The 25,059-nt window shown below is 37.0% G+C and overlaps 1 protein-coding gene across 4 annotated transcripts in view; it reads right to left on the reverse strand.

Moving 5' to 3' along the window:
- LOC149088790 (fat-like cadherin-related tumor suppressor homolog) overlaps positions 1 to 21,264 on the reverse strand; it is a 540,044-nt gene extending 518,780 nt beyond the window's left edge. For all 4 annotated transcript variants that reach the window (XM_089250155.1, XM_089250161.1, XM_089250171.1 and 1 more), the window contains exon 1: positions 21,077 to 21,264. The gene's annotated coding sequence lies outside the window, so the exon portion shown is untranslated. The remainder of the gene's footprint in view (positions 1 to 21,076) is intronic.
- Between the last annotated feature and the right edge of the window lie 3,795 nt (positions 21,265 to 25,059).

The following is a 25,059-nucleotide window of genomic DNA, read 5'->3' on the forward strand; positions in this document are numbered from 1 at the left end:
CTGACCATTTTACATTCACAAGATTTTGTAGCTAGCTGGGAAACCTGTCTATTCATGTTTGTATGCAATTTTAGTACAAAAGTTTATGGATTTCCTAAATGTAATTTTTTGAATAATCGCAGGCTGAAACGTGTTTAAGGCATAGGTGCCAATTCACAGACTTTATCACCCACATGCCGCATCAAAGAAACCACGTCACATAAATAAAAGGGAAAAACCTGGAGACTTTTTTTTTAAATTTCAACAAGTGACCATATATAAATCCCGTTTTTCGGGGCGAATTTTTTTGCTGTCCTGCTTTTTTTTTTTTAGCACTAATTGACCACTGTGCATGATTTTGACATCATACTCGGCGAAAATTACCAATTTTTCGTACTTGAAATCCTCATTCCCCATTTTTAGTGAGAAATAGGGCTCAGCCTGGAATTGTTAGGACTGGGAGAGTATTTTCTTTTTAGGGATTTACTAGTGCGCTTTGTTTTCAAATAAAGCATAATGGGATTTTAGGGATTTTTCCATGAAGATACGAAAAATCGGAAGAGTCTCTGATTTCCGACCGGAAGATTTTTTAATAAGGCTGAAAAATCAGAAGGCTTCCGGATAAATCGGAAGCATTGGCACCTATGTTAAGGGTATGTCAAATCTCAGTCGTCAGGTAACCTAAGCGACTAAAAAAAATTGGAATTGTCTTATGTGTAAAAAATATGAACCTGAGAGGGCAATACAAAGTTTTTTGTATTTTATGGTAGAGTATCTATTAACAAGGAACAGGTCTCAAAAACCTTGTAAAGTCTGGTGCGGGGGGGAGATCAATTCGGGACTATCCGTGATCGTGAGAAAAAAGTGCTTGCCTCCTAAAAATTTGACTGGAACCTTAATTTTTTTTTTTTTTTTTGATTCGTCAAGCCTTGACGTTTATACATATTATTATAACGCATGTTTAAAAAGGGGTTCGACAAATCGAGAAAAGATCTAGGCACAGACCAAATAAGTTTTGTACCGAAGCGTATTTCTTTTGAATGAGCTAGTAATTATCCATCGAAAATTTTATTTGCCAATCCCTGGTTCGAATTCAATGCTATTCGATGCAGAATTGTTCAGAAATTTTTGTGCAGCATTGAAAAACTTGGAAATGGGAAATTGGTTGTCCCCATGAAATTGATAAAAAAAAAGAAGGAGCAAGAAACACTGATAAAAATAACAATGCAATCGACAAAATAATTATCCAGAGCAGCGGTTCTCAACCTTTTTTGAGTCGCGGAGCCCTTTTAAGTACAAAAATTCTACGGCGGAGCCCCGTAGGCCAATATTTTAATTATTCATCAAAGTTACTTATTTATTTTTACCATTTAAAAATATTTATAATTATTATTTTTTTAATTTTACTGTTGTTTTTTTTTCTCGAGCGACCGCGGAGCCCCTGGAGAGTGCACAAGGAGTCCGAAGGGCTCCGCGGAGCACCGGTTGAGAACCGCTGATTCAGAGTATTATTGCTTGTCCAAAATACGCTTCATGAAAATAAACGCCAAAATACATATAATATGCTGCGAGTGTCAAGCATAAATATCAAATTGAAAGCTGAAATAGAAAAAATGTCATATGCCGAATTTTCTCTTATTTCTTAAACTTAATGATTAACTTAAATCGGATACATGCTTTTATATTGGGTTGCCGTGGTTATATTTGACACCCTTATTTTTTATGGGCATAACTTCTTCAGCCACCTCGTTGGGCAATTTGCCTGCTGTGGCCTTTGCATTTGTATTAATTTTTTTCAAAATTAATTTTGAACAAACTTCGCTGTAAATTATATTTCATTTATCAGCAGGTGAAGAAGTGTCACTGAGAATTTTTCCTAGAATTTTTTGGTTGACATTTATTTTTGATACTTTTTTTTTTCAATTTTTTCCCAATTTCGTGAGAATGACCCACATACCATATAACGCACGCTTTAGTTCTATGTTATTCTATGCACAATTGTTCAGAAATATTTTGTGCAACATTGAAAAGCAAGCGGCAAATGAGATGATCATCTTGAAATCTACAGCAATAAGAATTCGACGAAATTTTAATCAAGACGAAAAGTGAGGTGAAATTCCAACTAACCCTACGGGCCCACATAAGATTGGATAAGCAGCCATGATTATTACTGATGCCTTTTTTCGATCCAGTGAATCCAGAAATTTTATTTATTATCTTTTTCAAAATTCATTTACTGAAACCCACAAAACTACAGCTACCATAAATATCAAACGAATCCAAGAAAATTTCTGAGCTTCGAAACATGAATGAATGAATGAACGCCAGAACTTTGCCACTGGACTTATCCCGTTGCCGAGATCTCTTCCAACCCAGCTTCGTGGCAGAGTCTGGAACACTTTATTTTGTGTCAAAAAAAAAACATACAAACTTTTTTACAACATATTTTCCCCGGACAATTGGGTACTGCCGCGATTAACAAATTTTGTGGTGATTACAGACGAGATGGGATTAGGAGTTGGAGAAGTTTCGGGGTTTAGTTAAGATGAATGTACACATATTAGGATGGAGGTATGTTTTAAAAGCAATTGAGTCCCTCCCCCATGCCATCTCATCTGTTATCTTACACTTGCCATATCATATACACAGGATACAAAAAGAAAAAGAAATGAGAATCTTATTGTGAAATAATATATATATCCATCGGGGGAGCGAGTGATCTCGCTTAACACCTTATTGGTGAGCAAATGGGTTTGATAACTTGCGGACTAGAAGCCAGCTTCAGTTTTATTGGGTTGAGTTCATTCGCTGCTCCGGCGGATTTAATGAAAATATACAAAATAGAAGTATTGTGTGGGGGAATATATACAATTAGGGGGATCACCCGTGGCATCTCGCTTAGCAGCTTATTCGGTGAGCAACATGAATACGACAATATGAGCTTCGAAACAGTGAACGATTTTCATTCAAAAAAATGTGCACACAATCGATTGAAATTTCGCATAATAAATGTTAATTAAATAATCCGATATTTGCGAATTTTGACTTTTATGAATATCAACGATAATTTAATATATTATTACTGGATTACTTATTCCGAGTTGAAATATAAGAAAAATAAAATATCGGGTTCTTACTGTTGGTAAGAAAACATGAGAACGATCTAAAGAAAAGTATTTCACTAGCTGAAAACGTCAGATCATTTATCAATTCAACAAGTGAAAAAGAAGGGATAAAATATGAAACGTCGGATACAGTAGTCCGATGAGCCGAGGTTACACACGACGTTTTTTACGGTTATTTTCGGTTTTTTTACTGTTTCTTTTTTGATATTATCCCATGCTTCTGTGTTGTTATTTTTCTCAATAACACATGAATATAAAACGTTATTTTTATTCATTCGAGACAAAATTTTAAATAGGTTAATAGCCCATTATTCTTGTCAAGTTATTGCGCGGATTCCCAGCTTTTAAAAGTCATTTTATTTGAGCCTGAAAAGTCGAGCAGATGCTGAAGTTAACGGCAATTATTCGATTACGAACTCGTTGATGACCCGGAGCGATTCTCTCATTTGGGGGGAATAATTGCTGTTTGAATTCTCATTGAAAATAATCTTAACTATCGAATTATTCGTCTAAATGCCACACAAATTATGACTGACAAAAAAATTATTTTCCTTCCGCTTTCTCTACGGCGTTTATTATTAATTGCGTTCCGCTTATTTGGTGTCTCCTTTTTCGTAAAGACTTGGAGCTCATCTTTTGAATGGAAACCATTCAATCCGAATGAAAAAAAAAAAATTGGAGCGTTATATGGTAATGCATTCAAATTTCGAGGAAAATCTTCATTGAAAATGTTTTATTAGTTTCAATTTTTTATTTAAACATGATTTATTTTCTTTTTCCAGCTGGTTATCAGGTGAAGGAAGCTGTGAAATGTCTTCTAACCAATCTTCGATTTACGGAAATTTCCCCTGCCCTGACCGTGTGGGTGGCCGAGTGACCAAGTGAATGAATGGGTGAATGACCGTAAGATTGACCAAGTGTTCGGGTGAGTGACCAATTGAAGGTGTGAGTGAACAAGTAAGTGGGTGGATGACCGTGTGAGTGAGTGACTGAATGTTACAGCATAAACAGAACAAGTGCGAGTGGTCACTCACACGGTCAGACACTTGATCACTCATACGGTCACTCACTTGATCATTCATATGGTCATTCACTCAACCATAGTCACTCACTATTACATATACAGTCACTCACTCGGTCACTCATACTTCACTCCCTCATTCATACAGTAAATCGCACACACTCACTTGCTCATTCATACGGTCACTCATTCACTTTTCTGGTCACTCATACTCGCCCAATCACTCATACGGTCGAAGCAGTTGAAATGACGGGCGAAATTTCTAGATCCCGAAGTCTTATATCCAATTGAAAGGAGAAATGAATAGAATCAGATATGAAAATTTTATTCAAAACATAAATTCTTTTTTATCAACAAAATCTGGATTTTTTTCCCTTTTTTCGGATTGAATCCCCCCCCCCCCATATTTGCTTTAATTCTCGTTTTTTCAGAACGTTTCTTAGGCCGGCATTACACTATAAAAGTTTTAGAAAAGTTCTTCCAATAAAACTTCAAAACTTCAACCAATAAACGTATCAGCTACATTCTAGCGAATGTAACCAATAGTCTCATTGGTTGGTTTTATTTTTTTCAAAGTTTTGTAAAAGATCTTCCATCTAGGTTTTATAGCGTAATCCCGGCCTTATAAATGCTAAGTTCCAACTATTTTTTTTTTTGCATTGTGTATGCGACATCAATCTTCTCAGATACAAAGTACAATATTCAATTTAAAATATAAAAAAAAAATAGGGTACCCACAGTAAGTAGGAGTTCCGTGACCATGACCCAGGCATCAGTGGCTAGAAAAGTTAGGATAATACCATGCAGTCATATTCAATGGCTCACTAAAAAGAAGGGCCCTTGAAAAATGCTCTCCAGCAACACGACAGGAGGGATTCACTTAAGGCTCTTGAAAGTGGTGAAAAATGATGAGAAACGTTTGAAGTAACTCAAAAAAAGAAACTATAATAGTTTCTTTTTTCAACATTTTTTTTTTTTTTTGTTGTTCTGTTTCGTTGAATGCATTCTTCAGTCAAGCAGTAGGCACTTCAGTCAGGTCATATCGTCACCTAGCAGGGCAATAATTCTCACAGCTGTAGTACTCCCTTCTGTACAAGTTTAAGTTAAGGGCTTCCTGGAGGTTATCGGAGTTCCAAAAACAAGAAACGATCAAATGAACAACATGATGGACTATCGTGGCGAGAGCACGAGTCGCATCCAAGCCTATTACAGGAGAGTTTTTCGGATTTGACTTCTAATATTTTACAAATATTATGCACGGTGACACCTCTCTTTTGCGGTCACCGGTGGGACAAAAGCGTTTGTCCGTTAAAGAGGGGTGACCGTTAACCAGGGGTTTGAAATGCATACTTTTATTATACAAGGGGAAATAATTATTAAGCCTTAAAAGAGGGGGAGATCGCATCTGACGGGTGTCCATTAAGAGGGTTTTTACTGTATTTGAAGACTCTCGACTATCCGGCCTGGTTAAAAATTCATACATAATATTTTTCTGTGAATCCAAATATACACATAAACTGGTTCTGGAATATGCCTGCGTGAAATAGACTATTAAAATCTTCTACGCTGTGCTATTCACATCTCAAAACCGATTTTTGCGCAGGTAGAGCATAAATAGAGTTACATTGTGCCGCGGAAGAAGCATTTATCAAGGACTTTCAAAAAAAACTGAATTCTGACTCTTTTGTCTTAGGCCTACCTTTTGCGTAAGGTCTTCTTAGGCATTTGAGTAATCATTCATCAGTCAACAGTGAAATAAGTTGAAATAACTTTTGTATGAACTAAGACTACGTTTTGTGTAAACCACTTCACGCACAAGGTTTTGTCAAGAAATTTGGATTATCTCTATTTAACGAATCGGCGATAAATATGGTAACCTTGTCCTAACCCAACGGTTCTTAACCAGTGCTCCGTATGCACTTCCCACCATTCAAGTAGTTAAATACAATCAGATGCAATAAAGTTAGTGCGCATGAAGTTGTTTTATTATAATATAACAACTGAATATAAATCTTCAGGCTGACCATATTTCACCAGGGAAATCGAGATCATAACTACGGGACATCGCCAATTCTCGCTAAAATACCGCCAATTGCCACAGAAATTTCCAGTTCCTTATAAATAACTATTGGCGAGAAATGCAGTGCTACAGCACATAGGCGGAGATAGACTTGAAAGTCTGGGGGGCACGATGATGATTATATCAATTTATATGTACATATACATTAGATCAGTAGACTTCACATTTGACGCTGAGGAGGCAGCCCCCTCCCCCCCCCCCCCGCCGTATCTCCACTTATGCTACCGCAAGTCTTTAGTGATTTAAATTGTATTTCACGGGGGGAAAAAAAGTTGAACACAGCCAGGGCCGTCTTAACCACACCAAAGGCCTACGGCGAAGTGGTTTTTCTGGGAATTCTTACTTCGCCAGAGAGAAAAATACCTAATACCGAATTTCATACTCACTGTCAAACATTTGACCAGTCATTTCCATGACCGCCAAGACAGCGTCTTCATTTCCAATCCATCTCATTAATGGCAGTAAATTGCAATATAGCGATATGGCCAGAGTTGGTGTTTCGTGAAGTAGTAGTCATTTTCGTGAGGCTCTTTGTGCAGTTGAGGCAAAAAAAAACCAACTTCCGTAGATAATAGGATTACTATAAAGCGTCACAATGGTGAAGAGAGAAGAAAAGAAAACAGAGATTTTTGTTTGAATTTATTTTAGTGGTGTTTGGACGTAATATTACGGCCGTCATCGTAAAGAGGTTAATGTTTTGTTCATTTTAAAAGCGTGTGTATTATTACTGTGCAGTTTACATTATTTTGTGTTTCCTGCAATCAAGTTACCCATAATAAAATTTATCCTGAAATGCGTCCAATATTTTTATTGTTGGACCATTTATTCTGGGAGGATTTTTTTAAAACGTACAGCTTAGTTCAGTACATAACAAGTATTTATCAAGTACTCGCATGTACTTAGAGGTCGGAGAATATGAATAAAGCCCCGTTCACATGTGCAAGATTGGGGGTCGCTTTGGTGATAATTACCGGCATGGCAACATTTTTCCCCTCGTAGGGAAAAAAAAGGTGGTGAGAAGCTCATCCCAAAAAAAGCCCATCTTTCTTGGGGTGGATTGGTGGTCGACACCGACCTTCTCTCCTATAATCCTTTGCGCCGCGAAAACTACTGCAAGTTCCTTCGTCGTCCATCTTGAATCAACCACTTCCATTAAATCCACGTAACCAGTGACGACTTCCGGAAAGAAGAGGGGGGGGATTACCGGCATAAATTAAACGTCATGTGAATGGTTTGTAGCGAAAATCCCCGTTACCGGGAACATCCCTGGATGTTTTATTACACATGTGAACGGGGTTTAAGAGCGAGTTTTGGTATAAAAAGGATGTTTTTTTTTATGGTACAGTGGGAGGTAGAAAGGGAGCATTCATAAAACTATGGCCTATCCGGTTTCTCTGTTATCCGGCCCACCCTTCCGCCACATTACCCGGTATTGTCCAGATCCAGAGTCTACTGTACATGAAAAGTCCAGAAGCTTCCGACAGGTATCGAGAACACATTATTTACAAAGGCGATCAAAAATCATAGCTGCCAACTTTAGAGAATGAAATTAGAAATGTTTCCGCGCGGATTCAAAGTCTATGCAAAAAACCGCACACAGACATGCAGGGAGTATTTTTTTTTTTTTCAATAAGTCCTTTAAGGTCTTACAGGATTGTGCTAGATCTAGCACAAAATAACCGGACAGGTTTTTTTTCAGTTTGTCAAGCCCTGTTGTAGAATCGCGTCAGATGCAGTATGAAATTGAGATGTTGTTTCCAGGCAATGCGCATCCATATACTGCCGATTCAGCCATACAAGCTCAGAAATTCGGTATCCAAACGCAATGTTCACATAGAACATCCGTAAACCTAATACCCAACGGAATACTGACTAATTGAAAGCCGGTTATCCCACTTGCGGAACAATCTCTCGTTTGATGTATGACTGCTGCGGCGTCTATCAAAGGCAGGGACGCAGCAAGTGTCGGTGAATCTATAAGCGTGTACACATACGATTACATCGCACACATAATATCACGCTTTCACGCGGGAGAGGTAACCATATCCTCTCACAAACATCACATGCACTCCGTTGAGTAATTATAACGGAGGCTGGAAGCACTCCAAGAAAACGACACTCCCAGCCGAAAATTTGCATTAGCGGAGAATAAAAATTTCCCCTTCTTAAACCTTCACGCCTATCGTAAATTTGAATTTCCAATAGGCACGAATATCTTCTAAAACAAAATATAAAAAAAAATTAGGCATAGAAAAGCATAATGTGAAGAATTCCGAAATTTTCAAGACATGTAAGATCATTAGCTTGGAAGTATGTAACAGAATTTCCCACTAGAAAATGATTTCAGAGTCTTCTACGGAAGGGAAAAATCATTCCGTTCTTTGAAAAAAAAAAATTGAGAAATCTGTAAGAGTTAAATTATACGGGAATAAATCTTCGGAAAATCTTTCTCACACACACACTCTCATCGGTCTCTTGTCAATTGGGGACGGAAGTCGAAGAGCTATTCTTAATGATTCGTCAAAAACAGGCTCCGAAAATTTTCCGAAGCATCATTTGCGAGGAAAAAGTCAAAAAGAAAAAAAAAAAATCCAGGACATGATGGGAACTAAAGATTCATTACCATTGGAAATAGATCCTTAAATTATTCTGCATTTTTCACAGACATGGAAATGAGCCAAAGAGTTAGTTACCAAGAAGAGAGAGAGAGTCGAGTTCTTATTCATATTTTTCAATTAAGTCTTGTTACGTTCAATTTTGAGAACTCTTCAATTTTTCTCTTCTAGTTTTTCCTCATTCAAGAGAAAGAGAATGCAGATACATTAATCTACCCCTGAATCTACATGTCACACAGCAAAACTGCTTCTTTTTTTACAAGCATTGAGAATGCTGGCAAAGTCATTTTCTTCCTCGAGATGTACATTACTTCATTTTGGCAAGAAAAGCTCGTGTACTGTCATGTTTTTCATAAGTTAATTAAATTATAAGAACTTAATTTTTTTTTTCTTCTTCAAATCTTAGCATTTCTGGAAGACAATGTCTACGCTTAACGTTATATTGAATGTTTTATCTGGAATTTAGAGACAAGGGTATTTAATCTTCAAGTGCAATGTTATTATTTTTGTAATTCCATTATTTTTAATTTTCATACTTTTATAAGAAAATTTTTTCAATTTTTTTTTTAATGTAAATATTTTTTAACAGTACGTGGATAGTTTCTAATTGGTGATTAATCAACATCGTGTTTCAATGGAATGCGGCAGGTGTTCCTTCGACAGAACGTGGTTATGAAAATTATAAAATTCTTATTCATTTTTTTCCCCATCTTATTAAAACTAGATGTGAAAAAACTAATTTCGCGCTAAACTTCTACAAAAAAAATTGTTTTGACAGAAAATCCACGTGAGAGATTTCGGTAGGTTATGAGCGTACGAACAAACGTTTCAAGTTGTTCTTTTAAATAATACCAGGACTTGACAAATTAAAAGAAAAAAGCTTGTCAAATTTTTTTAGAGCCGGGCATATTTTATTTTTCTGAGAAAAACTGATCAAAATAATGTTTCTACGCTTTTTTATTTGCTTTTTTCCCCCGGTGACCTTTCGCATGTTGATAAGAATATTTTACACATATTCCGCGTTTTTCCGGTTGTACTCATATTTCAGTTTAGTCATCTTTAGGTCATAAAAATCCGAACCTTAGTCATCACCCGTTAAAATTTTAAGCGCCGATATAATACCACACAAATTTTTATCGTATATATATATTAGTCCCTCTACGATCAGGAACGAAATATTTTGTCGAAACGTCAGTGGAATAAATTCGCCGCCCGAGTGGCGTGGGGTGAAAAGATGCCCGTCTACCACCGTGAAGGTTGTGCCGTCCCGATCCCAGGTTCAAACCCGAAGGAGATTATAGATAATATATTGTCCCTAACGAACTTGAGGTGACCATCAATAGATAGCACCTTTATTTCCAACCCATCTCATTAGCGACAGTAAATTGCAATATAGCGATATGGTCAGAGTTGGTATTTGGTGAAATAGTGGGATAAATTCAATCATATTCGCTGTGTCATGTAACCGTATGAATTGAATTACTGTAGTTTCTTTTCCTCCACGTTTTTTTCTATACTCCTGTGTGTGTGAGTGATTTCCCCCCACATATATTTATCTTGTACATCTTGAGCGAAAGAGAACACGCAGGGTGAGGGTTAAAAGATAAATCTCTCTTCCTCTCTCTCTACTGCATACAATAATATAAGTGATAGCACAACGTTGAAACTCAAAATAACAAAGATTTCAAACACCAAACAGCTGTTTCGAGGTATTCATTCTAGCATTTCTACCACCGAGGAAGGAAGAATGGGCTATAACAGCCGCAAAACAGCTGTTTGAAACTGGTGTTTGAAATCTTTGTTAATTTGAGCTTCAAGGTTGGATTTCCCCTAATTGTTATAGTGTACTCTATTTCCTTTCCTTCATGTACTGCATACTTCTATCTTCTTATGTGTGTTGTACTATTTTCCTTTCTATTTATTTTTTCCTTCCTTTTTTCTTCTATTCCCCCTTCTCTTTCCTTTTTTCTAACTTGTGGTTAGGTTAGGACAAGGTTACCAGATTTATCGCCGATTCGTTAAATAGAGCTCATCCAAATTTGTTGCCAAATGATTGTGCGCGAAAGAAATGAAGAGAGACTTGTAGATTATTATGTCAGTTTCCATCACACATTCGCATGGTTTTTTGTAATTTCAAAATCTGACCACATTAGCTCAGATAGTTGGTCCTAACTGTATGTTTGTATGGAAAAATTGCTGGGCTTGACAAAACAGTCACCGGATCGCCATGCGGGCTAAAAAAAACTGGTATATTTGCGCCTTTAAATTTCTACATGGGGAAGCACTAAATTGTAGTAAAGTTTTCCGATTGTTGCAGTAAAAACCTTGCTTGCTGCTAGGAAATTTTATGGGCACTTAATTTTATTCATTTTTAAGTAATCTCATAATTGGTACCTACAACTGGAAATGAGTAAATTAATATTTCCCCATGCTATACACCCGGCCCATGCGCCAGAGGGGTCTCACATAAATGAGATTTGGTTGAAATTTTCTAGAATTTACCAGGTAAAGAAAAACCACTTGGCCCGGGGGCCCATGATGCTCTTAAGACGGCCTGAGTAAAACCTCTTTTTTTCGGACACTAATGGGACAAAATTTAGACGGAAAAAGAATTCTCCAGCAAAAGAGGGGTGACCGTTAATCAGGGGTTTGAAATGCATACTTTTTATAATGCAAGGGGAAATTATTTTTTGGCCGTAAAAGATGGGTGATTGTTAAGAGCGGTTTCACTGTATGTACTATACAAGTAATTTGATAAAGTAGAATGCACTGGGTCTTCCATCAAGAAAGTATAGGATCCATTCCTCTGCTCCAATACACTGTCTGCGAAAGCTTTCGAAACTTTTGCTTTCAATTAGCTCTCTATTGAGCTGAGGAAAAACACGTGTTCAATCGAATGAATACGTTTGTATGCAGAACGTGCAGTTAGAGTGAAGCTATCCCCGTCGAAAAAGATTTTCTTCTCCTTGTGCTTCGATATTGAATTGAGCAAAAGCCATATAGGGATGCAGAAGGATATTTAGATTCGAAAGGCAGGAGTAAAATAGAGTGGCAGGGTGATGTCTGGATTCAGACCGAATCTTGCTCAGAATTCTTCGTTTGAATAGCACGAATGTGCTTTCTTTTTTTTTAAATTGAGTCCTGGGAGATTGCATTTTCCATAGAAAAAAGGAAACGGGAAGATGAGACGGTATCCCGATGCGGGAGAAAAAGGGGTCCGATTCCTTGTTTGAACACGCAGACACATACACTGCATATCTAAAGGACAGGGCACCAATGAGGGATTACTTAATTTGTTTATGAATGTGTATGGTGGATTTTTTTTGGGTCGGTCATGTATGTCAGGGTTAAACAAATCTAAAAAAAAAAAGTACTCGCCAGTAAAATTTCTTAAGCGCCAAGCATTTTTCCCTCCTACAAAATCGGGCCAAAATAGTGTACTCATTGACTTTTCTGGGATTTTGGGAATTTTTCTATGTTAGCAGACACGTTGCCAAGGTTTTGGGCCGTCCTTACACTCAATTCAGTTACCATACATAAAAAAATCATACGCCAATGCCAATTTTTCAGTCACATGGCAGCCTGGTTTCTGGGATTTCTCAATCCCTGATAAATGTATGACTAAGGCCATGTCCACACTCATATACAAAGTCACAGAACACGTGTTCCACTACAAATCCAGTGTTCTGCGATTTTTCATAGATAAAAGTCGCAAATCTAAATCGCAGAACACGTCCACACTCATTTACAAAATCGCGCAACTCGTGTTCTGCGACTTCTCACTCGACAAATCGATCAATTTGTTACGCGACTTTGTATATGAGCGTGGAATGGCCTAAGACCTCATACAATATGTATATACAGGGTTTCCTGCCAATGCCGCCTTCATCTGATCAACCGTACATCGCAGAGGTGTGATTTCAATTTAAAAAATGCTCAAAAGGTGTTTAAAAATACCATGTACCAGTTTTGAGAGTAAAAATGAGATAAAGGCCGCATTAGCACTTACAGGACACCCGGTATATTCAAGAAAATTGTTGTCTGTAAGACAGTGCTCTTCAACTTCTTTACAGAATATGGACCGGTGAAAGCACAAAAAATTTCCGGGACCGGCGGAAATGGGAGAAAGGATTTGCGGCCAACAAAAATAAATGGGAGAAAGACTTTGTGGACCGGCAAAAGCAGGAGAAATAATTCGCAGACCTACTGACAGTTACACAGAAATAAAAACCAATTATAGACACGGTATAATATTTATATATAACAAATGTAAAATTATGTAGATGCTTTATAAATTGGTGGAAAGGTTTGTTTTGGATCGGCAGGAAATTCTCACGCACTAGCACCGTTCCACGGACCAGCGGTTGAAGAACACTGATGTAGAAAATGTCAGTGAGCAACCAGAAATACTAGTAACTGATTCTCTATATGGAGAATCTGTTACTAGTAATGATATAAATTTACATGTATTAAATTTCTTCAAGCTGGTTGACCTTTACCTACCTCTAATCCTACTATATTTGTTTACGTGCAGCAAATAGGTGCGAGTAACGAATGAAAGATATTTTTATAGAGCATATTTCATTCATTACACAGCACCTACTCGCTAGATGTAAATGTTGATACTATACATTTTGACACTATTGGATGCTGTAACATACAGTAATAAAACGTAATAAATGCCTGTAAAAAACCCGAACTTAATCTCTCCTCCTTCTCTCCACTCTCCGTCTTATTTCTTTTGACTAACACTGTTATATAAGATTTTCCACGGTCATCTTAACTTCTGTTATTCTATAGCCAAACCATCCTACATCTACTGACTGCTTTAAATACAGCTTCTTTCCTCATACTATTCACGAGCAAGTGTTCAAGCAAATTGTATGGGTAAATTATACAGTCGACGCTCGTTGTAACGACCTCACTTTACATCGACCATTCCATTACAACGGCAGGTAGGATAATTCCGAAATGTTTTTATATAATGACTATGATATATTTTACTTTCGATATAACGACCCTCTCGATATAACATCCATTATAACATTTCGACGGGACGAGGGGGTTGGGTCGTTATATCGAGTGTCGACTGTATAAGCATGAGAAAAATATAATGTGCGGGGTAAAATACGTGTGGGTAAATATTTATAAAAACATCGACCACAGTTAAAAATTTCAATCGATTCCCAGCCCTGTTAAAAGTTCCGATACAAGAGCTTTCCTTATGTGAAGAGAATATTTTTCACATTCATGATTTATAAAAATTTTAGTGTAGAGTTTCACTTCTACGCGTGTGACTCGGCAAAATTCATCGACGTTAGGGGAAATGAGATTCGATAAGCCAGAAGAGAATTGGTGAGTCATTCGAACCAAGGTCTTTATTCTGGAATCAAAAGACAGCAGATGTAGGCCAGGTGTCTTGGCAAAAACAAAACCCATCATCTGCCTACTCATTTATCAAGAAAAGTCACCGAGTTCATTGAGCAAATAAAAAGGAAATTATTATTTGATGCATTGCCTATAGCTATAATTAAATGATAACTTGTTTATCGGCGCTTTCGACTGATCTGGTGAAAATCAAATGGCTGCGATGAGCGTAAACGATGGTTAACGTAAATATTTCTCAAACACCAGAGAAGGATTGAGTTTTTGTTTCTATAAGAGATGAACTTCTCAACGATAAGATTCAGATTATCGCTCACACAAAACCCGAAGATAACGTATATGTGTAAACATGCATCAATCATCGTCCGAACTAATTTGTTTACTAAACCACCGAGGATATTTATAAGTAGTCCTTCTTTTTCTTGTTAATTATTATGCCTGAGAATACAGGATTCTCCCTGATACAGATACTCCCTGAAAATTCTCACATTTTCAGGGAGTATCTGTATCAGGGAGAATCCTTCATTTTCGGGGAGTGTTTGAATTGGTCACTTGGTACTAGGCTATATTTCCACCAAGAAAATATTATTAATAAAATCTATCTTTACTATTCGCGCATCTTTAAGCTTGAAATTTAAGGACCAAAATAACAAATAAAAGATCTACTATCAAGAGCCAAATCCCACGATTACTTGGTACGCGACGCAGGGTAAGATAATTAAAATATAATAAAAAGTCTTTGTTGGACATAAACCGTAAAAACCACAACCAAGTACGGGATTTCCTTCACGCCGGCTGTGGTTTTTGCGGTTTATGTCCAACAAAGACTTTTTCTTATCTTTTACTTTACTTACTGTTTGTTATATTTTAATTATCTTACCCCCTGCGTCGCGTATCAAGTAATCATGGGATTGGGCTTATAGCAACCTTCGCGGTTTGCAGACGAGCATCTTACCACCACGCCACTCGGGCGTTAAACAAAGATAAAAGATAAGATCTAGGCACCACAGAAAACAAAAGAGCAAAAAAAAAAAAGTGTTCACCCAAGAAAAGCAGGTCCAAGATAATGTTTCTTCCAACTTTTCCAGGGCATAGTGACCCTCTTTCATCTTGACAGATATGTTGATATAAATTCGAAACATTTTGTGCGTTCTATAAATTCAGAAGTACACGAAGAAAAGGCACAAATATCAGGGGCTTGACAAATCGAGAAAAAATTTAGGAGCCAAGCAGGTTTCTTTTGCCCGAGCAAGTAATCTCAAACAAAACTTTTTAGGAGCAAACATCAACTTTTCAGTCACCATGGCGACCTGGGATTTGTCAAGCCCTAAACAATACCCTTTTTTTTTGTCTCTATGGTGACCTAACACCTCAGATTTTGTCAAGTTCAGATTTATAAGTTTTTAAATATTTTTTATTAAGGGGTCATTCAAGTATTACGTCAGCATCGAGGGAGGGGGGGGGTTCGGATTTGCTGACTTTTGATGACAAGGGGGGGAGGAGGGGTTTGAAGGTTGCTTACGTCATTAATCACCTTTTTTGAAGATATGAAATATTCTAAGCTGCTGACGAAATTTTGCTGACAAGAGGGGAGGGGGTCCAAAATGGCTAAAAATCTGCTTACGTAATACTTGAATGGCCCCCAACCACCTTAAACGAAAAGTACGAACTGCACTGCATGATTCAGGGCTTCATTTGGTCATTTTTTTTTGTCACAACACGGTCATTTCCTGCACACGAGGGCTAATTAGACCGGGACCCACAATTTATCGCCGATTCGTGCGAACGGCAGTCTTTTTTATACTCACCGAGATGTCGGTGCGCTAACCCCTCGGTGTGGGACTCCCTGCGGTAGCAATGTTTTCTGTGGTCATATCACCGATTCTGTTGTACCCGTGTCAGGAAAGTTTGAGAAGGACGGTCCGGGTATCGAATTCGCGACACCTCTAAACATTATTTTGTTACTTTAGGCGAGTATCTTCTCGACCTGGGCTACCACACCCATTTAGGGCTTTCTAGAAAAGAAAATTCGCTGTGAACCGTCTTTGTTATGTGCAAAGAACATTTTTTACAAGAAAAATGTTTCAAAATCATGTTGTTCTCGAATTCAAATTATTTGGTGAACCCTTTCAATGTTGTTAGACACGTTGATCTAAATTTTGAAAATAATATGTTCTCGTGAGACTTTACTTAAGCACTAGAAAATTTCAGGTGCTAATGACAATTTTCAGTCGCCATAGTGACTAGCAGCAGTACTACATATAACAAGCACTACACAGAAACAACTTAACGTTAGGTTCACAACATGGACACACACATTCCAACATGGACCAATTTGTTAGAAGTTCTGCAGGGAAATACATACGAGGTGCATGTGTGGTTTATAGTAATCGCCATAGTGACCTGGCAAATCGAATTTCGCAAGCTCTAGACAGCATACGCAACTGTAAAAGCAGTTGGAATGAAGACTGTATTCTTTGGAATTCATTATAGAAAAACTACTTTATAGGAATACCACATTTTGTAGCTATTTCATGAACAACAAAAATATCTATAAATCTTAATCTTTTAATTAATTTTGAATAATTTTGTGAGAAGACTTCCCTATAACACGTAAACTTTGATAGTTTATCTTTACAGAAAAATCTGATTTCTGAAAACCCTCCTTACAGCCAATCAAATGAACACACACTTTCATTTGCATAATACAGTCACATGTACTGCAAGCTAATATATAATGTATGAGCTGTGTGAGTGACTTTCTACCTAGTTCCACAATAATATTAAAATTGCATGCCGAACAAACACACCATAATTAATCATGCTTCAGAACTCTTTAGTTAAAAAGATTATGTAGAAAGTGACATGCGAGATTATACAAGTGAAACCTCCAGCTGTTAATATTAATGAAATAAATATTGCGGATACATCCACTAACACCTTATAATTACATTGCAATATTTAATTAAGGCTGTGAACAGTACGTGAATGCACTCAGCTTTTAACAATTGTGAGAACAATAATTGACTGTCACTTCCTAAACATTGTTCAATGATCAAAACCCTTTCAATGATTAAGTCGCTACATGCACGAAATGCTCGTTATTTTAATTTCATCTTAGGTTGATAAATATGCAGTCACTGACATGACAAAATACACAAAATTTTGAGAAAGAACATGTAAAAATCTAATTCATACATCCTACAGGACACTTTCAAGTCCCAAGTTTTTCCTAATGCTTCCCAGAAAACAAGCCATTAAGAATAAAGTTCACTAGCTACCAGGGCTGGACAAATCCCAGGCACCAGTTCACCATGGTGACTAAAAAAATAGTATTGGCAACTAAAATTTTCTTTTCGTAGTTACTGAATTGTGGGGCTGAGAGCAGCACAAAATATTTGGAATGTCTACCTGCATATTAGTCAAAGTAAAAAGGTCACTATGCCCTGAAAAATTCAAAAGAAGCATCATTTCGGACTGTTTTCCCCTAATGCAGAATGTTTAGCAATGTTCTGCAACAAGCACTCAGCTGACTGGAAATGTTCTGAGGTAAAAATCCCCATTCATGTAAGAGTTTTTTTGCACTTTTTCTTAATTCTTAACTTGTTCTGCAGTAGCGGTAATTGTTCTGAGATGCACGTCACAGATTTTGGCACATTCTGCTTTGTGGCTGTTTTCTTCGGGTACACATTTTTTGGTGTCTAAAGAATTGTTCTGGTGCCTAGATCTTTTAGCAATTTGTCCAGCCCTGCAGGTTATGACAGTCGGATTCATATTGATCCACATATATTTTAAGAATCAAATTCAGATTATGGTCTGAACCTAACATTAAATCTTTTCTGTGAATTTGATAGGCTAATGAACAAGAATTTCCAAGTATGTAACTTATTTATCATTAAATAATTACACTCCTATTGAACGCTCCATTTATTAACACTCCAATATACATGGTCAAAAAAGTGAGTTTTTCAACAAAATATATTAAACAGGTTTTCAATACTTTACACTGCACTATAGAGCTTAGACACCTACCTAAGAACTCACACACCTGTCTAAGAGCTTAGGCATTTCAAGTTTGAACGAGATACACAACTTTTTAACAGCAGATGCCTAAGAAACACCATGTTAACTAATGAAAATCATGAACGATAAAACTCTTTCAGACAGTAGTGGGAGACTAACTAACATGAATTTAAACAAATTGAAAATAATTCCACTGTCATTATCCCCCCCCCCTCCTACATATTTTCACATATTTTATGTATTGATAATAGATCAAATACATACATTACAAAAAATTTAATAAATTCAATTAATAAAGTGATGATAAGAATAGCATTTTTAGTTTTCGAGTTCAGTTCTAAGCACACATAGGCCTATATCTGTCAACCTCTAGGCATTTATGTATTTAATTAATTTTTTTTTTTAAGTCATTCATGTCTCGATATAGATCAAACTTTTCGAAACTTTTTGTTCCATCATCCCCTTCTGCAAAAATTTTTTTTCTCTCTTCTCTCCCGATTCAGGTGAACCCATAGGATCCTATGTTATAGTCGTATCTTCTATTATCCCCTTGGACCATTCCATCGCTCACTTTGGGAAACACTGATACAGATCAAAGTACTGATTCAAAAACAAAAATAATGTACAAACTTTAAAGTTGCACATTTTAAAAAAAGTAGTAATATTCAACCCACACCTATACGAGAGCATGTTTTAATTCTATTATTATCAATGTTCAAGTTTAGTTTTGAATAAAGTCAGAGCACCTTAAAATTTTTTGAACAAAACCTTTAAAAACTGCATGCTGAATTCTGCGAGTGAATGAGAAACTGAAAAATGTCCAAAAGGTATAGAGTGTACAATAAGAGTCAAACACTATAAGACGTGAGCAAAATTTTGCAGATATAAGGAATAAAATGAGAAATGAAAATCTGGAACATATAAAAGAAGGTTATTCAAAAACATATTAGTGAATTTTTAACAAAAAAAAATTCATGTATCTATAATCTAATACAGTAGGCCTATGTTGTGTATAAATGACCAATCATGTCTATTTGAAAAAATGTGAATAATTTATATAGTTAATGATAAGATTTCTTGTTTAAAGCAATCAGCAAAAATACACATACAAGGCCACAACAGACAAAATGCCCAATGAGGTGGCTGAGAAAAAGATGCCTATAATAGAGGGTTCCTTCCTATTATTAAAAAGTAGCCTATTATTTTATGTCATTATCAAAAGTGATAAGCAAAATATTGTATTTTACAATTTTGCATATGTGCAAAAGTGTAAAGTACAATATGATGTTTATCACGTTTTTTTACATATCTGATGTAGAACTAAAAATTTTACTTCTCGATCACTGTTAGACAAACATAGGCATAAAATATAGGCAAAAACAAACATGGGCCCCAGCACCCTCAATATCATATATTATCCCCCCCCCCCTCTCCCCTAAATAGTTTTGAGCCCTCTCAATATTTCTAATATCTCTACATGTACACAAATATTCATTGATGCATATCTATGAATGCACCAGTTTGTAATGACTGAAAAACTGAATTCCTGTGTTTGTTGACTTGTGAAAAGTTACTGTCAGCAAAATCATTGTTGTCCAAAGCCATCATAGTCTGTTAAATAACACTCGAAAGAAAATCTCAAGAGCATGTTTTAGAAGCCTACTCAACAAGATTGATTCTTTTAACTCCATGCTTCTTTTCCCGTCAGAATATACATGTGGAGATAAGTCTTTGAAGCACAGATGTATTACAAAGGCAATGCTTTTTAAAAGTAGTAAACTATGTAACTAGGAAACACCAGGTTTCATTTCTATAAATTGTATGTATTAAATTGTATCTATAAATATGTATGTATGAAAAGTTAGAATAGAAATTGCTTCACATGTTGTCTTCTTGTATACATTTAAATATATTCTTTCTAATATTTTCATTCACAAAAATAACCAGCGCATTAATCAATTTTCAAGCAACCATAACACTGGTTACGAAGACTTATCTGTCAAAATATGGGGGTGAAGTGTGATTGAAAATTGCTAGAATTAGCATTAATTACTGATTAAATTGAATACACTGGCTTCAGTGATTGATTGAATTGGATATATTAACTTGGGACTGATTGAATTTGATACATTAACTAGGGACTGATCAAATTGGCTTCGGTGACTGAATAAAAAGAATAAATTGCTTTCAGTGATAGGTACATAGAATAAATTGGCTTCAGTAATTTAGTTGATTTCAGTGGTCAGATAAAGGTGAGTAAACTGTCTTCAGTGATTGACTGTATTGAAGAGCCTATATTATTAGTTTGTGATTAAATAAATTGTCTTCATTGATTGATTAAACAAAATAGCTTTAGTGATTAATTAAATTGAATAAGATGGCTTCAGTCATTTTTTTAAATTGAATAAATTGGCTGCAGTGATTAGTCAAATTGGATTCAGTGATTGAATCAAATATATTAGCTTCAGTGATAGATTAAATAAATTTGCTTAAAAAAAGATTTTACTTTTATCTTTTTTTTCCCCTTCCCCATAATATTAAACTATACTGGCGAACTTATAAGCAACAGCTCTACAACTTAAAACACGAGAAAACTAAAAACATGAAAGAACATGAAAAAGAACCACTGAAAACAAGTAAGGTAAAAGTATGGTGAAAATAATTATCAAAGCTTTCACTTCAAACATCAAATTTCACTGAGAAATTTTAATTCCGACGAAAACAAGAAATAAATATCTAACAGTAATTTCCATTAAAGGTAAATATTCCACGGCATTATGTAAGAAACTGTAACAAAAAGAAGAAGAAAGCCTGCACGCCTATCAATACTAATAGAAGAATTACCAACCTTCTTTTTCTATCTTTCGTAATCCCAGTGGCACAATTAACATGAAAGTTAATCCTCAAATAATCCAATTGTTGGTAAGTTCACTAGCGAAGAAATCCACAACACAACAACTGATAAACACAAACAATACAAAGGCAATCCAAGCGCAACAGCTCCAGCAACAGTCGCTACACGTTATGAAAGAAATCAACACAAAAGAAGAATAAATAAAAAATTTAAAAAAAAAGTGCCGGTTCTTGGGAAAACTTGAGCAACAAGTGATTTTAAGAATGAATCATTCTTCTAAGAAATCAATTCTTGGACTCCTTTTTGTAGAAAATCACTGCGTTTCTTCATTTTTAGTGATTAAAAGGTCTAAATATCCCATTGAAATGAATCTGTAATTGTATTAAAATCAATTTCTTGGGAACTAACTTCTTATTTTGTGATGTATTCATCCGCGGGGTCGTGACGTCACGAACAAGGTCAATAGCAGAGTGAATAGCCTTGCGGCTAGCCAATAGCTGAACGGAATCAAACTCTGCTTGATTTATTATCAGTATGCGTCTTCGTGTGTGATTGGTTCTTCTTTATGCCGCGCGTCATGAAGACATCTGGGAAATTGAGTGAGGCCCATGTGTGTGTGTGTGTGAGAGAAAAGATCAAGTCAGTTTCGTGGGAATTGTCAGTTATACACTGGGAAATTTTCTGATCCGGAAGTTTCTCTTACGCATTTCCACTTCCTTCCATTGAATGCCGGAAAAGAAATGGAAATTTTTACTACTATGTGTTTACAAACAGAATATTTTTTTTAAAAATAGAGAGAGAAATTATATTTTCTAGGTTACTTGGACATTTACCCGCCTCTGCACGTACTGCCTTATTCGGTCAAGATTTGTTTATTGAGGTTATTTCAATTCAGAAGTTCAGCGTGGGGTGGCGCAAAGCATTAGCTTTGGGCGTGGCATCCGTTCTATTAAATATAAATGCACGACTTTGTCAAACCCGAGTTATAGTTACATAATATAGTTATTCATTTTATTAATATTTGTTCTTCAATCTTTAATACTGTTTTGGTGAAACCTCCCCTTTTTAATGTTCACCCCCTCTTTTATGGCCGTCATGGCCCTAATCATGCCCTTGTACAGGGCATTTGTAATTGCGTTTCAAATAAATGAATAAATACTGTAAATAAATAAATTTCCCGTATCCGATTTCCCTCATGGTCCATGTAACCAGTGGCATCGGAGCCGAGGGTGCTGTGGGTGCACCCACGGTAATTTGTGGCTCGGGTCTGAGCACCCCCAGAATTGATTGACAAATCGTAATTTCCAATATAAAGCTCAAGACGAGCACCCACAGGTTCGAAACATTTCCGACGCCCCTGCATGTAACGTATATACCAGAGACGCCGACATGGAGGAGAGCTGAAAAGGGGCCGTTCAAGTATTAAATACGCAAATTTTTGTCCATTTTTGACCCCCCCCCCCGTCAGGAAAATTTCGTCATCACTGCCTAATCACCTCCTAATGCATATTGGTGGGATCCCAAACGTATGAGGGAGGGGGCGTTGGGGGCTCGTTCGCCCCCAGACGAAAAAAAATTATTTTTTAATTTCAAAAAATATTTAAAATGAAAAACTTCGAAAGAAAATACCTTTATATGTTATTATAATCGATTTCTGTTAATTTCAATGCTATTTGAAGGCTAAGAAATCAAAATTTCTCTTTAAGAAATTCATTGCACCCTCCTTTTAAGCCATATATGGCCCCAAACCCTTGACTCGCAGACCAAATGTGCCCTTGAAGGTTATCTGATGTGGCTTGCCTTCCCTCAAACCTAATTTTGTAAAAATGAACTAAGCGGCATATTAACAAATCTCTTAAATAACCAGTGGCACATTTTCAGATCGCTGAAGTAGGCCTCAAAGATCACTTTCACATTCAAAGATCACCTAAGTAACTCGCAACACAGTTGTAGAACGATCCGTGGTACATTTAGAGATTCCCATGTGTGACATGTGGTACAGTTTTAGAGCATTTAAGCGGCCCCAGTGTGGTTCTACATCACTCAAGTTACCCCTGGAACGTTCCCAGATCACTTGAGTGATCCGTGGTGTAATTACGGATGACTTGAGTGATGCGTGGCACAGTTCCATACTTAAGCGGTCCGAAAACATTTCCAGAGCACTTGAAGGAAACGTCAAACATGTAGAGATCATTAAAGTAGCCCTGTAGGGGACTTATCAATAGGTAGAATGTTAGTTCAGAATCCCAATAAATATCGAACGGTTTTTTCCGTTTTTGGCACACCGAATAAGTTGCCATTAAGAATATTTTATATCTTCATAAAGGTTGGTTGATGACGTAAGCATCATCCAAACCCCCCCCCCTCCCTTGTCATCAAAAGTCAGCAAATCGGAAACCCCCTCCCCCCATCGATGCTGACGTAATACTTGGATGACCCCAAATCGCCATTCGTCCCGTATATAATGGACTCAAGCCGTGCGTAGGAGGCGGAATGGTGTTATCCTTTGTATGCACAGCCCTTCACAAAATTTATAAGGGAAAGGGGGAGGTCCAGGTTTTTTTCCCTTCGCCTATGGCATATACCAAGTTTCAATGTAGTACTTCCACCAGAAAGGGTTGCCACATGTGTCTGAGTAGCAGAACCACAAGTAAGAGCAAGCGAGTCGGGTGCCCCGGCTCCGAACTAGAGGGGGGCACGAATTTCTAATCTCTCGTTCATCATTACATGGGGGTGCCAAAATGCGTGCTTGTCCCCGCAGACCAAGCACCTAGTTCCGGCGCTTGCTGAGTAGTGTCGTATAATTATAGCCTATATTTCTAGGCTTTATAATTGTACTGAAGTACCAGACAAGACCCGGACTCTGTCCCTTGAGGGATATAAGACCTTTACCCGACTGGGATTTTTTTTTTTTTATAATTATACTGACACCACTATATACACTACATAGACACCAGGCCGCAACTTGGAGGAAGCAGGTAGGTCTTGTCCCCGGACGCTATATGGAAGGAGGCGCTGAATGCACCTTTTAACCGCTTCATCTACATTACCAGTGGGCGCAAAAATGCGTTCTTACTCCGGCTGAAAAAGCATCTAGTTGTGGCCTAGACGCTATTTGGGGCATAGGGTAAAAAAGAAAATATAGAAAGCGCCACTTTTTCACCTTGCGGTCGAATATTGAACTATTTTTATTGCATAAATCTCTCTCTCCCAATGTCCCATTATCATAGTCGTCCCGAAAATTTGGCTGTGTGTGTGTGAGGAAAAACTACTCAGACCTCGGGAATTTCAATTACTAACACTTTGTGTGAGGAAAGTATGTAAATCAAACCTCTGATTAACGGTGATTCACGCCCCTTTCCACACCCCAGTGCCTTTTTTTAAGGCACGAATTCTTTGTATCTCCGGTATCCGCAAAAGAGAGGTTTCACTGTACATCCCAGGTGGGGGAGGGGCTCAAAAAAAGCCTTATGCCCCCTCCTCCCAAAACGATCAAAAATTAAAAAGTAAATTCAAAATGTTTTGTAAGAAGATTAAAATATTCATAATAATTAAAACATTTTCTCGAAGAGATTCTCTGTGCTCCGTCCAAAGATCGATGCAGTCAGTATAAGATCTTCATCCATTGTTTCCATAATTCATTGCTGGACAAACCTAGGAGCCACAAGAATTCTTTCGGCGCCAAAAAACATTTTTACCCAAAGAATAAAGCCCAAAATAATGGTTGTTTTACTTATTCAGGAAATAGTGACCGTCCTCCATGTTGGCAGATATGCTGCTATAAATACCAAACTGCTGGTGTAATTCCAAAATTTTAATCGCCAATACCAATTACTCAGTCGCCGTGGTGACCAAGGTTTACGGAAAATTCACCGACAACAACTCATCGCCGGTAAATTCCCCGCTAGGAAAATTCACCGCCGGAAAATTCACAGCTCGGAAAATTAACCGACAACAGTTCGATGCGAGTCAGAAAG

This window comes from Pholcus phalangioides, unplaced genomic scaffold (assembly GCF_987345545.1).
Source record: "Pholcus phalangioides strain wild (caught in Gottingen) unplaced genomic scaffold, Ppha-v1.0 ptg000003l_1, whole genome shotgun sequence".
NCBI classification, from domain to species: Eukaryota; Metazoa; Arthropoda; class Arachnida; order Araneae; family Pholcidae; genus Pholcus; species Pholcus phalangioides.